General features: G+C 53.5%; 19 non-coding genes across 19 annotated transcripts; all 19 read left to right on the plus strand.

The window, feature by feature from the left end:
• The first annotated feature begins 206 nt into the window (after window positions 1–206).
• Trnae-cuc (transfer RNA glutamic acid (anticodon CUC)) lies at window positions 207–278 on the plus strand. Its single transcript has one exon. It is a non-coding gene; the product is annotated as a tRNA-Glu (tRNA).
• Window positions 279–667: 389 nt separating this feature from the next.
• Trnah-gug (transfer RNA histidin (anticodon GUG)) lies at window positions 668–739 on the plus strand. The gene has a single exon. It is a non-coding gene; the product is annotated as a tRNA-His (tRNA).
• A 287-nt stretch (window positions 740–1,026) lies between these two features.
• Trnal-aag (transfer RNA leucine (anticodon AAG)) lies at window positions 1,027–1,108 on the plus strand. Its single transcript has one exon. It is a non-coding gene; the product is annotated as a tRNA-Leu (tRNA).
• A 78-nt stretch (window positions 1,109–1,186) lies between these two features.
• Window positions 1,187–1,268, plus strand: Trnal-cag (transfer RNA leucine (anticodon CAG)). Its single transcript has one exon. It is a non-coding gene; the product is annotated as a tRNA-Leu (tRNA).
• A 279-nt stretch (window positions 1,269–1,547) lies between these two features.
• Trnae-cuc (transfer RNA glutamic acid (anticodon CUC)) lies at window positions 1,548–1,619 on the plus strand. Its single transcript has one exon. It is a non-coding gene; the product is annotated as a tRNA-Glu (tRNA).
• A 382-nt stretch (window positions 1,620–2,001) lies between these two features.
• Window positions 2,002–2,073, plus strand: Trnah-gug (transfer RNA histidin (anticodon GUG)). Its single transcript has one exon. It is a non-coding gene; the product is annotated as a tRNA-His (tRNA).
• A 287-nt stretch (window positions 2,074–2,360) lies between these two features.
• On the plus strand, window positions 2,361–2,442 carry Trnal-aag (transfer RNA leucine (anticodon AAG)). Its single transcript has one exon. It is a non-coding gene; the product is annotated as a tRNA-Leu (tRNA).
• A 78-nt stretch (window positions 2,443–2,520) lies between these two features.
• On the plus strand, window positions 2,521–2,602 carry Trnal-cag (transfer RNA leucine (anticodon CAG)). Its single transcript has one exon. It is a non-coding gene; the product is annotated as a tRNA-Leu (tRNA).
• Window positions 2,603–2,881: 279 nt separating this feature from the next.
• On the plus strand, window positions 2,882–2,953 carry Trnae-cuc (transfer RNA glutamic acid (anticodon CUC)). Its single transcript has one exon. It is a non-coding gene; the product is annotated as a tRNA-Glu (tRNA).
• A 382-nt stretch (window positions 2,954–3,335) lies between these two features.
• Trnah-gug (transfer RNA histidin (anticodon GUG)) lies at window positions 3,336–3,407 on the plus strand. The gene has a single exon. It is a non-coding gene; the product is annotated as a tRNA-His (tRNA).
• A 287-nt stretch (window positions 3,408–3,694) lies between these two features.
• Window positions 3,695–3,776, plus strand: Trnal-aag (transfer RNA leucine (anticodon AAG)). Its single transcript has one exon. It is a non-coding gene; the product is annotated as a tRNA-Leu (tRNA).
• Window positions 3,777–3,854: 78 nt separating this feature from the next.
• Window positions 3,855–3,936, plus strand: Trnal-cag (transfer RNA leucine (anticodon CAG)). Its single transcript has one exon. It is a non-coding gene; the product is annotated as a tRNA-Leu (tRNA).
• Window positions 3,937–4,215: 279 nt separating this feature from the next.
• Window positions 4,216–4,287, plus strand: Trnae-cuc (transfer RNA glutamic acid (anticodon CUC)). The gene has a single exon. It is a non-coding gene; the product is annotated as a tRNA-Glu (tRNA).
• Window positions 4,288–4,669: 382 nt separating this feature from the next.
• Window positions 4,670–4,741, plus strand: Trnah-gug (transfer RNA histidin (anticodon GUG)). Its single transcript has one exon. It is a non-coding gene; the product is annotated as a tRNA-His (tRNA).
• A 287-nt stretch (window positions 4,742–5,028) lies between these two features.
• Trnal-aag (transfer RNA leucine (anticodon AAG)) lies at window positions 5,029–5,110 on the plus strand. The gene has a single exon. It is a non-coding gene; the product is annotated as a tRNA-Leu (tRNA).
• Window positions 5,111–5,188: 78 nt separating this feature from the next.
• Window positions 5,189–5,270, plus strand: Trnal-cag (transfer RNA leucine (anticodon CAG)). Its single transcript has one exon. It is a non-coding gene; the product is annotated as a tRNA-Leu (tRNA).
• A 279-nt stretch (window positions 5,271–5,549) lies between these two features.
• On the plus strand, window positions 5,550–5,621 carry Trnae-cuc (transfer RNA glutamic acid (anticodon CUC)). Its single transcript has one exon. It is a non-coding gene; the product is annotated as a tRNA-Glu (tRNA).
• Window positions 5,622–6,003: 382 nt separating this feature from the next.
• Trnah-gug (transfer RNA histidin (anticodon GUG)) lies at window positions 6,004–6,075 on the plus strand. Its single transcript has one exon. It is a non-coding gene; the product is annotated as a tRNA-His (tRNA).
• Window positions 6,076–6,362: 287 nt separating this feature from the next.
• Window positions 6,363–6,444, plus strand: Trnal-aag (transfer RNA leucine (anticodon AAG)). The gene has a single exon. It is a non-coding gene; the product is annotated as a tRNA-Leu (tRNA).
• The last annotated feature ends 6,056 nt before the right edge of the window (window positions 6,445–12,500 follow it).

The following is a 12,500-nucleotide window of genomic DNA, read 5'->3' on the forward strand; positions in this document are numbered from 1 at the left end:
TTCTTAAATTGTCGTAGCAGCACAGTGCGTGGTACAACGACAGGATTCACAGGCGCAGTCTGGTGTCACGATTGCTGGCGTTCGTCTCCACGAAATGCGTCCCGAGCATGCCGTTCTACAAAGTGGAAACGCTAAATTTTGGCCGTTGTCGTCAAGTAGCGTGTGTACTGTTTGCTGCGTTCGCTGGAGGAGCGCTTGCGTCGTTATCCGGTGTGGTCTAGTGGCTAGGATACCTGGCTCTCACCCAGGAGGCCCGGGTTCGATTCCCGGTACCGGAAATGCGCATTTTGTTGCTCCTCTTATGCGACTTGGCCCGACTTAGCTTTTAGCTCGACTGACGCTCCGCTGACGCTTGCAGAAAATTACGTTAAGTACGATTCGCGGTCACAAGTGACGGCGAGAGCGATGCGACGTCTGTCCACCTCTTATTGAGGCACATACCTGTGGTCAACAGAGTTGGAGGACTGCAAGACATTGCCACGGGGGTTGAATGCAGCTAACCACACTGCTTAGTGTCCTTACAGCGCAGACACGTTCGTTTGCCAGTATACATATAATGGAGACCGCGTCTGGCACAGCTGTGGGGAGACACAGTGGTGTGTGGGCCGAGCTTTGCTGTTCATCGCCACTTGCAGTCGCGAGAACTGCCGTCGGCGGTGCCTCCGTGGCCGTGATCGTCTAGTGGTTAGGACATTGCGTTGTGGCCGCAATAACCCAGGTTCGAATCCTGGTCACGGCAATTTTTAAAGTTTTGCCTTGCTGTCGCTGCAGTGACGATTGTGACTCAGTGTTTGAAATTACGGTGCCCTCTTGATTTTTCACTCATGTTCCGCAGGCTGCGGGTGGCACTACCAATTCATTATCAACACGTAATGCCGCCGCACCAGAGAGCGGGCAGCTGCCTGTGTAGTTAATCTCTATTCGAAAATGGCAGTTGTTTGAGGTGCAATGGATGAGCAGCCAGTCGCAGCAGAACAGGAAGCTGTGTCGTGCACTGTTTCTACAAAAGCGAAGAACACGGGCACAGGTAGCGTGGCCGAGCGGTCTAAGGCGCTGGTTTAAGGCACCAGTCTCTTCGGAGGCGTGGGTTCGAATCCCACCGCTGCCAGCTTTTTCTCGTTTTTTGTGCCATTGCGATGTTTTCTCGTGGGGTAGAACGCAGCTCCTGTGACCGCCGTGCCACGTAGGTAGCGTGGCCGAGCGGTCTAAGGCGCTGGTTTCAGGCACCAGTCTCTTCGGAGGCGTGGGTTCGAATCCCACCGCTGCCAATGTTTTCTGTCTCGAAAGCAGGAGCACTGATTACCCGCGAAGGGAACAGCGCAGCAAGCCGTGAGCGTCTCTTTCTTAAATTGTCGTAGCAGCACAGTGCGTGGTGCAACGACAGGATTCACAGGCGCAGTCTGGTGTCACGATTGCTGGCGTTCGTCTCCACGAAATGCGTCCCGAGCATGCCGTTCTACAAAGTGGAAACGCTAAATTTTGGCCGTTGTCGTCAAGTAGCGTGTGTACTGTTTGCTGCGTTCGCTGGAGGAGCGCTTGCGTCGTTATCCGGTGTGGTCTAGTGGCTAGGATGCCTGGCTCTCACCCAGGAGGCCCGGGTTCGATTCCCGGTACCGGAAATGCGCATTTTGTTGCTCCTCTTATGCGACTTGGCCCGACTTAGCTCGACTGACGCTCCGCTGACGCTTGCAGAAAATTACGTTAAGTACGATTCGCGGTCACAAGTGACGGCGAGAGCGATGCGACGTCTGTCCACCTCTTATTGAGGCACATACCTGTGGTCAACAGAGTTGGAGGACTGCAAGACATTGCCACGGGGGTTGAATGCAGCTAACCACACTGCTTAGTGTCCTTACAGCGCAGACACGTTCGTTTGCCAGTATACATATAATGGAGACCGCGTCTGGCACAGCTGTGGGGAGACACAGTGGTGTGTGGGCCGAGCTTTGCTGTTCATCGCCACTTGCAGTCGCGAGAACTGCCGTCGGCGGTGCCTCCGTGGCCGTGATCGTCTAGTGGTTAGGACATTGCGTTGTGGCCGCAATAACCCAGGTTCGAATCCTGGTCACGGCAATTTTTAAAGTTTTGCCTTGCTGTCGCTGCAGTGACGATTGTGACTCAGTGTTTGAAATTACGGTGCCCTCTTGATTTTTCACTCATGTTCCGCAGGCTGCGGGTGGCACTACCAATTCATTATCAACACGTAATGCCGCCGCACCAGAGAGCGGGCAGCTGCCTGTGTAGTTAATCTCTATTCGAAAATGGCAGTTGTTTGAGGTGCAATGGATGAGCAGCCAGTCGCAGCAGAACAGGAAGCTGTGTCGTGCACTGTTTCTACAAAAGCGAAGAACACGGGCACAGGTAGCGTGGCCGAGCGGTCTAAGGCGCTGGTTTAAGGCACCAGTCTCTTCGGAGGCGTGGGTTCGAATCCCACAGCTGCCAGCTTTTTCTCGTTTTTTGTGCCATTGCGATGTTTTCTCGTGGGGTAGAACGCAGCTCCTGTGACCGCCGTGCCACGTAGGTAGCGTGGCCGAGCGGTCTAAGGCGCTGGTTTCAGGCACCAGTCTCTTCGGAGGCGTGGGTTCGAATCCCACCGCTGCCAATGTTTTCTGTCTCGAAAGCAGGAGCACTGATTACCCGCGAAGGGAACAGCGCAGCAAGCCGTGAGCGTCTCTTTCTTAAATTGTCGTAGCAGCACAGTGCGTGGTGCAACGACAGGATTCACAGGCGCAGTCTGGTGTCACGATTGCTGGCGTTCGTCTCCACGAAATGCGTCCCGAGCATGCCGTTCTACAAAGTGGAAACGCTAAATTTTGGCCGTTGTCGTCAAGTAGCGTGTGTACTGTTTGCTGCGTTCGCTGGAGGAGCGCTTGCGTCGTTATCCGGTGTGGTCTAGTGGCTAGGATGCCTGGCTCTCACCCAGGAGGCCCGGGTTCGATTCCCGGTACCGGAAATGCGCATTTTGTTGCTCCTCTTATGCGACTTGGCCCGACTTAGCTCGACTGACGCTCCGCTGACGCTTGCAGAAAATTACGTTAAGTACGATTCGCGGTCACAAGTGACGGCGAGAGCGATGCGACGTCTGTCCACCTCTTATTGAGGCACATACCTGTGGTCAACAGAGTTGGAGGACTGCAAGACATTGCCACGGGGGTTGAATGCAGCTAACCACACTGCTTAGTGTCCTTACAGCGCAGACACGTTCGTTTGCCAGTATACATATAATGGAGACCGCGTCTGGCACAGCTGTGGGGAGACACAGTGGTGTGTGGGCCGAGCTTTGCTGTTCATCGCCACTTGCAGTCGCGAGAACTGCCGTCGGCGGTGCCTCCGTGGCCGTGATCGTCTAGTGGTTAGGACATTGCGTTGTGGCCGCAATAACCCAGGTTCGAATCCTGGTCACGGCAATTTTTAAAGTTTTGCCTTGCTGTCGCTGCAGTGACGATTGTGACTCAGTGTTTGAAATTACGGTGCCCTCTTGATTTTTCACTCATGTTCCGCAGGCTGCGGGTGGCACTACCAATTCATTATCAACACGTAATGCCGCCGCACCAGAGAGCGGGCAGCTGCCTGTGTAGTTAATCTCTATTCGAAAATGGCAGTTGTTTGAGGTGCAATGGATGAGCAGCCAGTCGCAGCAGAACAGGAAGCTGTGTCGTGCACTGTTTCTACAAAAGCGAAGAACACGGGCACAGGTAGCGTGGCCGAGCGGTCTAAGGCGCTGGTTTAAGGCACCAGTCTCTTCGGAGGCGTGGGTTCGAATCCCACCGCTGCCAGCTTTTTCTCGTTTTTTGTGCCATTGCGATGTTTTCTCGTGGGGTAGAACGCAGCTCCTGTGACCGCCGTGCCACGTAGGTAGCGTGGCCGAGCGGTCTAAGGCGCTGGTTTCAGGCACCAGTCTCTTCGGAGGCGTGGGTTCGAATCCCACCGCTGCCAATGTTTTCTGTCTCGAAAGCAGGAGCACTGATTACCCGCGAAGGGAACAGCGCAGCAAGCCGTGAGCGTCTCTTTCTTAAATTGTCGTAGCAGCACAGTGCGTGGTGCAACGACAGGATTCACAGGCGCAGTCTGGTGTCACGATTGCTGGCGTTCGTCTCCACGAAATGCGTCCCGAGCATGCCGTTCTACAAAGTGGAAACGCTAAATTTTGGCCGTTGTCGTCAAGTAGCGTGTGTACTGTTTGCTGCGTTCGCTGGAGGAGCGCTTGCGTCGTTATCCGGTGTGGTCTAGTGGCTAGGATGCCTGGCTCTCACCCAGGAGGCCCGGGTTCGATTCCCGGTACCGGAAATGCGCATTTTGTTGCTCCTCTTATGCGACTTGGCCCGACTTAGCTCGACTGACGCTCCGCTGACGCTTGCAGAAAATTACGTTAAGTACGATTCGCGGTCACAAGTGACGGCGAGAGCGATGCGACGTCTGTCCACCTCTTATTGAGGCACATACCTGTGGTCAACAGAGTTGGAGGACTGCAAGACATTGCCACGGGGGTTGAATGCAGCTAACCACACTGCTTAGTGTCCTTACAGCGCAGACACGTTCGTTTGCCAGTATACATATAATGGAGACCGCGTCTGGCACAGCTGTGGGGAGACACAGTGGTGTGTGGGCCGAGCTTTGCTGTTCATCGCCACTTGCAGTCGCGAGAACTGCCGTCGGCGGTGCCTCCGTGGCCGTGATCGTCTAGTGGTTAGGACATTGCGTTGTGGCCGCAATAACCCAGGTTCGAATCCTGGTCACGGCAATTTTTAAAGTTTTGCCTTGCTGTCGCTGCAGTGACGATTGTGACTCAGTGTTTGAAATTACGGTGCCCTCTTGATTTTTCACTCATGTTCCGCAGGCTGCGGGTGGCACTACCAATTCATTATCAACACGTAATGCCGCCGCACCAGAGAGCGGGCAGCTGCCTGTGTAGTTAATCTCTATTCGAAAATGGCAGTTGTTTGAGGTGCAATGGATGAGCAGCCAGTCGCAGCAGAACAGGAAGCTGTGTCGTGCACTGTTTCTACAAAAGCGAAGAACACGGGCACAGGTAGCGTGGCCGAGCGGTCTAAGGCGCTGGTTTAAGGCACCAGTCTCTTCGGAGGCGTGGGTTCGAATCCCACCGCTGCCAGCTTTTTCTCGTTTTTTGTGCCATTGCGATGTTTTCTCGTGGGGTAGAACGCAGCTCCTGTGACCGCCGTGCCACGTAGGTAGCGTGGCCGAGCGGTCTAAGGCGCTGGTTTCAGGCACCAGTCTCTTCGGAGCCGTGGGTTCGAATCCCACCGCTGCCAATGTTTTCTGTCTCGAAAGCAGGAGCACTGATTACCCGCGAAGGGAACAGCGCAGCAAGCCGTGAGCGTCTCTTTCTTAAATTGTCGTAGCAGCACAGTGCGTGGTGCAACGACAGGATTCACAGGCGCAGTCTGGTGTCACGATTGCTGGCGTTCGTCTCCACGAAATGCGTCCCGAGCATGCCGTTCTACAAAGTGGAAACGCTAAATTTTGGCCGTTGTCGTCAAGTAGCGTGTGTACTGTTTGCTGCGTTCGCTGGAGGAGCGCTTGCGTCGTTATCCGGTGTGGTCTAGTGGCTAGGATGCCTGGCTCTCACCCAGGAGGCCCGGGTTCGATTCCCGGTACCGGAAATGCGCATTTTGTTGCTCCTCTTATGCGACTTGGCCCGACTTAGCTCGACTGACGCTCCGCTGACGCTTGCAGAAAATTACGTTAAGTACGATTCGCGGTCACAAGTGACGGCGAGAGCGATGCGACGTCTGTCCACCTCTTATTGAGGCACATACCTGTGGTCAACAGAGTTGGAGGACTGCAAGACATTGCCACGGGGGTTGAATGCAGCTAACCACACTGCTTAGTGTCCTTACAGCGCAGACACGTTCGTTTGCCAGTATACATATAATGGAGACCGCGTCTGGCACAGCTGTGGGGAGACACAGTGGTGTGTGGGCCGAGCTTTGCTGTTCATCGCCACTTGCAGTCGCGAGAACTGCCGTCGGCGGTGCCTCCGTGGCCGTGATCGTCTAGTGGTTAGGACATTGCGTTGTGGCCGCAATAACCCAGGTTCGAATCCTGGTCACGGCAATTTTTAAAGTTTTGCCTTGCTGTCGCTGCAGTGACGATTGTGACTCAGTGTTTGAAATTACGGTGCCCTCTTGATTTTTCACTCATGTTCCGCAGGCTGCGGGTGGCACTACCAATTCATTATCAACACGTAATGCCGCCGCACCAGAGAGCGGGCAGCTGCCTGTGTAGTTAATCTCTATTCGAAAATGGCAGTTGTTTGAGGTGCAATGGATGAGCAGCCAGTCGCAGCAGAACAGGAAGCTGTGTCGTGCACTGTTTCTACAAAAGCGAAGAACACGGGCACAGGTAGCGTGGCCGAGCGGTCTAAGGCGCTGGTTTAAGGCACCAGTCTCTTCGGAGGCGTGGGTTCGAATCCCACCGCTGCCAGCTTTTTCTCGTTTTTTGTGCCATTGCGATGTTTTCTCGTGGGGTAGAACGCAGCTCCTGTGACCGCCGTGCCACGTAGGTAGCGTGGCCGAGCGGTCTAAGGCGCTGGTTTCAGGCACCAGTCTCTTCGGAGCCGTGGGCCCGAACGCATCGCGCGTTCGCTGCGGCCACCGGGCGGTGTTTACGTGCGGGTCGCGGTCGGCGGCGTGTGCTTCGCGGCGCTGTTTCTTCTTTGATTTTTTGTTTCAGTGAGTACTATGGATCTCGATAACTCAGAGAATCGTCAGAACAATATTCAGTGTGCGTTTGATAGATCCGTGCGTAGGCCTACTGCTTTCGAAATTCACCAATGGGTTAAAAACGACCTTCAATTGCCGAAAAGTGTAGTCCTCGGCGTTCAACTTGACGCGTTCCTCAATTCGTTATTTCTGAAACTTTCTTCTTCCGATATGTGTGAAACGTTAGTGAACGTCAATGGTGGTGTACGTAAAATTAAGCACCTTGACGGTACTATCAGTGATGTTGTGATGTCGAATGCGGGTTATGGTATCCGTACTGTTCGCGTCTTTAACCTGCCTTTTGAAGTGCGAAATGAAACTATTGCCCGTAGTTTACTTCCGTACGGTACAGTGCTTTCGGTCGTAAAGGAGAAATGGTCGTCAGCATATTATTATGATGTTGAAAATGGTGTTCGAAGTGTCCGCATGATTGTCCGGCAGCATATACCGTCCTTTGTTTTTGTTGCTGGCCATCGGGCCTTTATCACTTATAGCGGCCAACCGGCGACCTGTTCTTTTTGTAACGGTACCGGACATTTTCGACAGGACTGTCCGAAACGTAGTCGCCCTGTGCAATTACCACGGACAGACGGTCAGGACGAGGTGACGTGGGCGGCGGTCGCGCTTGGCACTTCCCCCGCACGTGCGCTTCGTGTGTCTGATCCTGAGGTTCCGGCCGACGCTGTTGCTATGGACGTTACACCTTCCGTTCCTGTTGCTGATAGCTCCCCGGCTTTGCCTGTGCTTTCTCTGCCCGACACTGTGGAGGCCCCGTTGCCTGCTCCCACAGTTGTCGATCGCATTGAGCCACCGATAGTGTCTGAACCCGCACCGGCAGCTGCAACGCTGTCCGTGTCGGAACCCGTTCCAGAGGCTGCTTCCTCTGTTGTGACTGAGACTGTGTCTGCTGCTGCCACCGTTGTTGTCGATAGTGAGGAGCGTCTTGACGCCCCCGCGGAACCTAAGCCGCGTCGGGAAAGGCCGATTGAGAGAGCTGACAACGTTCCCCGCTTTCGAAGCGCTAGTCTTTCGGGTGTTTCTTCTCGTAAGGGGCGAACGCCGTCCCCGGTGGTGACTTGTGTCCCACCCTATAAGTCCACCTCAAAACCGAAAAAATTGCAACGGGCCTCGCAGCGCGCGGCTGTTGACTCGCGGCAGGTGTTGGCTGCCGATCGCCGTCGGCAGCGGCCTGCCGCTCACAGTCAGCCTGAGGCGTCCGTGAGTTCCGCGGAGTCTAAGAGGGACGAGAAAGTTCGTCAGCTCAAGGTTTTACTCACTCAAACGGACCCTGTCGTGACAAGCGGTACGGCGATGGCCGTTCCATCGAGCGTGTCGCCTGGACAAGTCGCAGGCAAACGCAAATCGGACGACTCTCATTGCCGTCGCATCCGGCCGCACTCGCAGGATTCTGGCTCTGATCCTCCCGCCGGCGCTGGACCTGCCACGGCGGCTCCGTCGGGTGCCACTCTTGCTATGGAAACGGAGGTGGTTCCGCCCCCCGTGTTTTCTAGTGCACAGTGTGACTGGGCGGCGGACGTGGAGGTGGATGAAGGGACTGGCAGCGGTACGTAAAGTGCCTTTGCTCATCGCTTGGCAGCGTGACTGCATCCCTCGTTGTGTAAGTCTCAAATTGTTTTTTGTGACGTTTCCTCGTCTGTGATGTGTGAAACCGGTCTGTTGCACGTTTTAATCGATGCTGTCACACGCAAGTGTAGTTCAGGCAGCGCAACTGCACCAATGGTTGTGTCCTTTTATTTGCTGTGTATTTTAACTGTGTCTGGTATTTTTATGGCAGCACGAGTGCTTTCCCAGCTGTGCACATGTCTTTCGTCTTGTTGTCTAATTTAACTGTGTATGGGGTCCGGCACGCGTTGCTTGTGTGTTTTCCCCGTTGCTGTCAATACCGTGCGCTGTCTTAATGGAATTGGCGGCGCACATGCAATTTTATTCTGTAAGTTTCTTTTACTATTTTACCTACGTCTCCTGTCTACACCTGTTGGGGGATGGCTTTTACTGCATGCGTCGTTTGTCGGCGCACATGTCCTTTCGTTGTGCCACTTTGCGACCTGTACCTTTCATTTGTGTACGGCGCCGGCGGTTTGTTTTTCCGCCGCTCCTGTCGGTCGACCGCGTCGTCCTAGCTGTGCCGGGGCGCCTCTATTTGACTGTGCTTACTTGTTGGTGTGTTCCCTGTGGCTGGTGTCTGATGGCCTGCGGTGGATCATTTTCGCCGTTCATGCTCACATGCTGCTTTGCGTTGGTGGCGCCGTTGTGACGTTTATAGTGGACCCTTATTTCGTGTGTATTCCGTGTATACTATCTGCCACCTGTCGGTATGCCATTTTCGTCGTTCTTGACCACAACACGCGTTATCTTCGCAGCGCTACTGCTTCGCTTCTTGTGAGCACTGCATTTGTTGTTCCTTGCGTTGTGTATGGTTCCTGACACGCGTCGATGGCATATTCTTACCGTAAATGTTAACAAAATGCGTAGTCCGCATAAGGTTTTTGCCTTAAAAACTCTTTTATATGAAACCCGTTGCCATGTCGCCTTTTTACAAGAAGTGACACGTGAGGCTCTGATGCTTCTAACCGATCTGAGTGACTACGTTATTGTGGATAATGTGGTGTCCGACGATGTCACCGGCACTGCTATTTTAGTCTGCCCCGGCCTTACTGTCACGAATATTGAGTGTCTACCTACTGGCCGCGCTATTGCGTGCACTATTGAAGGCGTCGTGTTTGTTAATGTTTACGCTCCTTCCGGCAGTGACTACGCGGCGCGGCGGCTCTTTTATGGTCAGGAGCTGTGTGAGGTTTTGCACCGGAATTCCGCTCATTTAATCTTAGGCGGTGACTTTAATGCGGTCACCGATGATCGCGACCAGGAGCCACGCCCCAACAAGTGTCAGGAACTCCACACGCTCCTCACAAGTTTTAATCTCAAGGACACGTGGCGAATGCTCCACCCGGTTGAAACCCAGTTTACCTACTTTTATCCCACGGGACACAGCCGACTCGATCGAATTTATGTGTCATCGTCGCTAGCTGCCCCGGTGACTCGATCTGAGATCAGGCCAGTTATTTTTTCAGATCACTGCAGTTATATTTGTGAACTTTCTCTTCCACTTTCTCGGCCTTACTATCGCAAAAATCTATGGAAGTTTAACTGCAGTCTGCTCACCGACTCCCATTTTACGCAGTCCTTTGCTGATATGTGGCACAAACTTTTGCAGACTAAACCCGGTGATGGTAGCGTCCTCGAGTGGTGGGTTGGCGCTGCCAAACCTGCAGTCCGGTCCTTTTTAATTAATTTTAGCCGCGACGCAGCGCACTGGCGTCGCTCGACGTCACACTTTTATCAGAGCTGTTTGAAGGACCTAGCCCAACAAGTTACGGCCCAGCCGCATCTTCTTCCCATTTTCAAACAATTTCAGGCCGAACTTCTGACCGATCTGCGGCGGAAGGGTAGAGGGCCGGTTACACGGAGCCAGCCTGTGGGTGCCGTGGACGGGGAACCGCTCTCTATATATCATCTCAACAGAGAGCGGAAGATGCGCGAACGATTGGCCTTAAATGCGTGGGTCACTCGGGATGGAATAAAGACCTCCGACAGGGTGACGATTGAGAATGAAATCCACGCACATTTTGAGTCTCTCTTTCAAGATGTTGATGTCGATCCCGCTGCGCTGCGTCGTATTTTACAGGGGGTTCCTAATGTTTTAAGCCGCACAGACCGTGCCCATCTTAATGAGGCTTTTACGTCCGACGACTTGCACGAAGCTGTCAAGCGCAGTCCTAGGGGGAAATCTCCCGGAATGGACGGCATTCCCGCTGAATTTTATTTGCAGTTTTTTCACCTTTTACGCGATACTTTAACTGCTATCGCCAATGAAGTCCTTAATGGCGCTCCTCTACCACCTGAATTTGCAGCGGGGTGCATAACGCTCCTTCCGAAATCTAAAGCGACACCGACTATACACACTGTTCGGCCGATCACTCTGTTGAACGCGGATTATAAGATCATGGCGAGGTGCGTCGCGCACAGACTGCGGCAAGTCATGCCGCGCGTTCTCTGTGAACATCAGACGTGTGCTGTGCGTGACAGGAATATTTTTGATGCCGTTCTGGCCTATAGGGACTGTATCGGCTTTGTACGCGGCAACAGAGTTCGGTCGGCGGCGATTATGTTGGTCGATTTCCAGAATGCTTTTGACAGGGTTGGCCATGCCTATTTACGGCGTGTGATGGTTGCCATGGGGTTTGGCCGTAAGTTTACCCACACGGTTCAAGGTTTTTTGCGTAATGCTACGTCGAGTGTCATCGTCAATGGGTCCCTCAGTCCACCTATACGTCTGACTCGCTCGGTCAGACAGGGTTGCCCATTGTCAATGACACTTTACGCTTTGGCGCTCGATCCGCTACTGCGGTCTATCTGCAGCGAGTGTCCGGGGATCCAACTTGGGGAAGAGCGTCTTATTTGCCGGGCTTATGCCGACGATCTTGGAGTGTTCTTGGGTCGGCCGGCAGATGTAGATACCCTGTACTCTGTTCTCCGGCAATTTGAGAAGGCGACGGGGGCCATTGTGAATGTTCACAAGACGGTTTTGCTCCCCCTCACTCCCCGGATGAGCCATGTGCGACGACATTGGTTCAGTGTTGTGCAGCAGCACAAAGTCCTGGGGGTTATTTTATCTGATAATCCTCAGCGCATGGAGGCTCTGAATTGGCGTCCCACCTTACACAAAATTAGGGCGGTTGTTAAAATTCATGCGGCCCGGCATTTGGCGCTTTATGATAAGGTGCAGCTTATCAATACTACCATCTTAGCTAGAGCGTGGTATTTAGCACAAGTTCTCCCAGTACCTAAGCTCCTAGACCGCGCAATTAAACAGGCCGTCTACTGGCTCCTTTGGAAAGGGGACATTTTCAAAGTCTCCTTAGCCACCTGCACCTTAAATCCAGCCGATGGGGGACTCGGTCTGGTGGATTTTTCCGCCAAATGCGCGGCGCTCCTCCTCAAACGGACTACGGCCGTATTAGAGAAAGGTACCAGCAGTGCCACGGTCATGTTGTTCAATCACTATCGCCCACCTTCTGTAGTTGCCCCGGTCTCTGTCAGCCACATACCCTTTGCGCTGAATTACGTGCGGCGTTTTTATTTTGACAACAGTTATCTTGCGTATGGTGGCTCCAGCGGAGGCCGTGTCGGCGACATAATCCGTGCTCTGCGGGGATCACCGGCCAGGAATAAGTGGGAGTACCGCATGCCGCACACTGACTGGCGAACAGTTTGGCGCAACATCGCCACACCCGTCCTTCCTACACACGTTAGAGCGACGTGGTATAAAGTCGTCAATGGTACGATTCCTACAAATGCTAAGCTGCACTCTATTCATCTGAGTCCGTCCCCCGCCTGCGAAGAGTGTCATGACGAGGATACTATTGAACATCGCTTCGTATGCCGTCGGTTCCGTGCTGTGTGGGACACTGCTCGGGATATGGTGCGTCTCGTCAACAGGGTGTCTACAGCGCAGGTTACAGCGGCAGCTGCAATCGTACCCGAGTGTAAGGCGTTTCCGACCACCAAGCGCAACGCCACCATCTGGTTAATCGGCCATACGATTTATTCTCTATTTTTCCTCAAACTGACGGATCGTCTTGATTTTCTCACTTACTTATGGGCTGAACATGGTAAGTACCGTGTTCGAAAAGACTATACTATGACTTTTGCAAATTTTTTGCATGTCGCCTTGGCGCATGCTTTTGCTCATTTACC

The sequence above is a fragment of the Schistocerca nitens genome, chromosome 1 (assembly GCF_023898315.1).
Source record: "Schistocerca nitens isolate TAMUIC-IGC-003100 chromosome 1, iqSchNite1.1, whole genome shotgun sequence".
Taxonomy (NCBI): Eukaryota; Metazoa; Arthropoda; class Insecta; order Orthoptera; family Acrididae; genus Schistocerca; species Schistocerca nitens.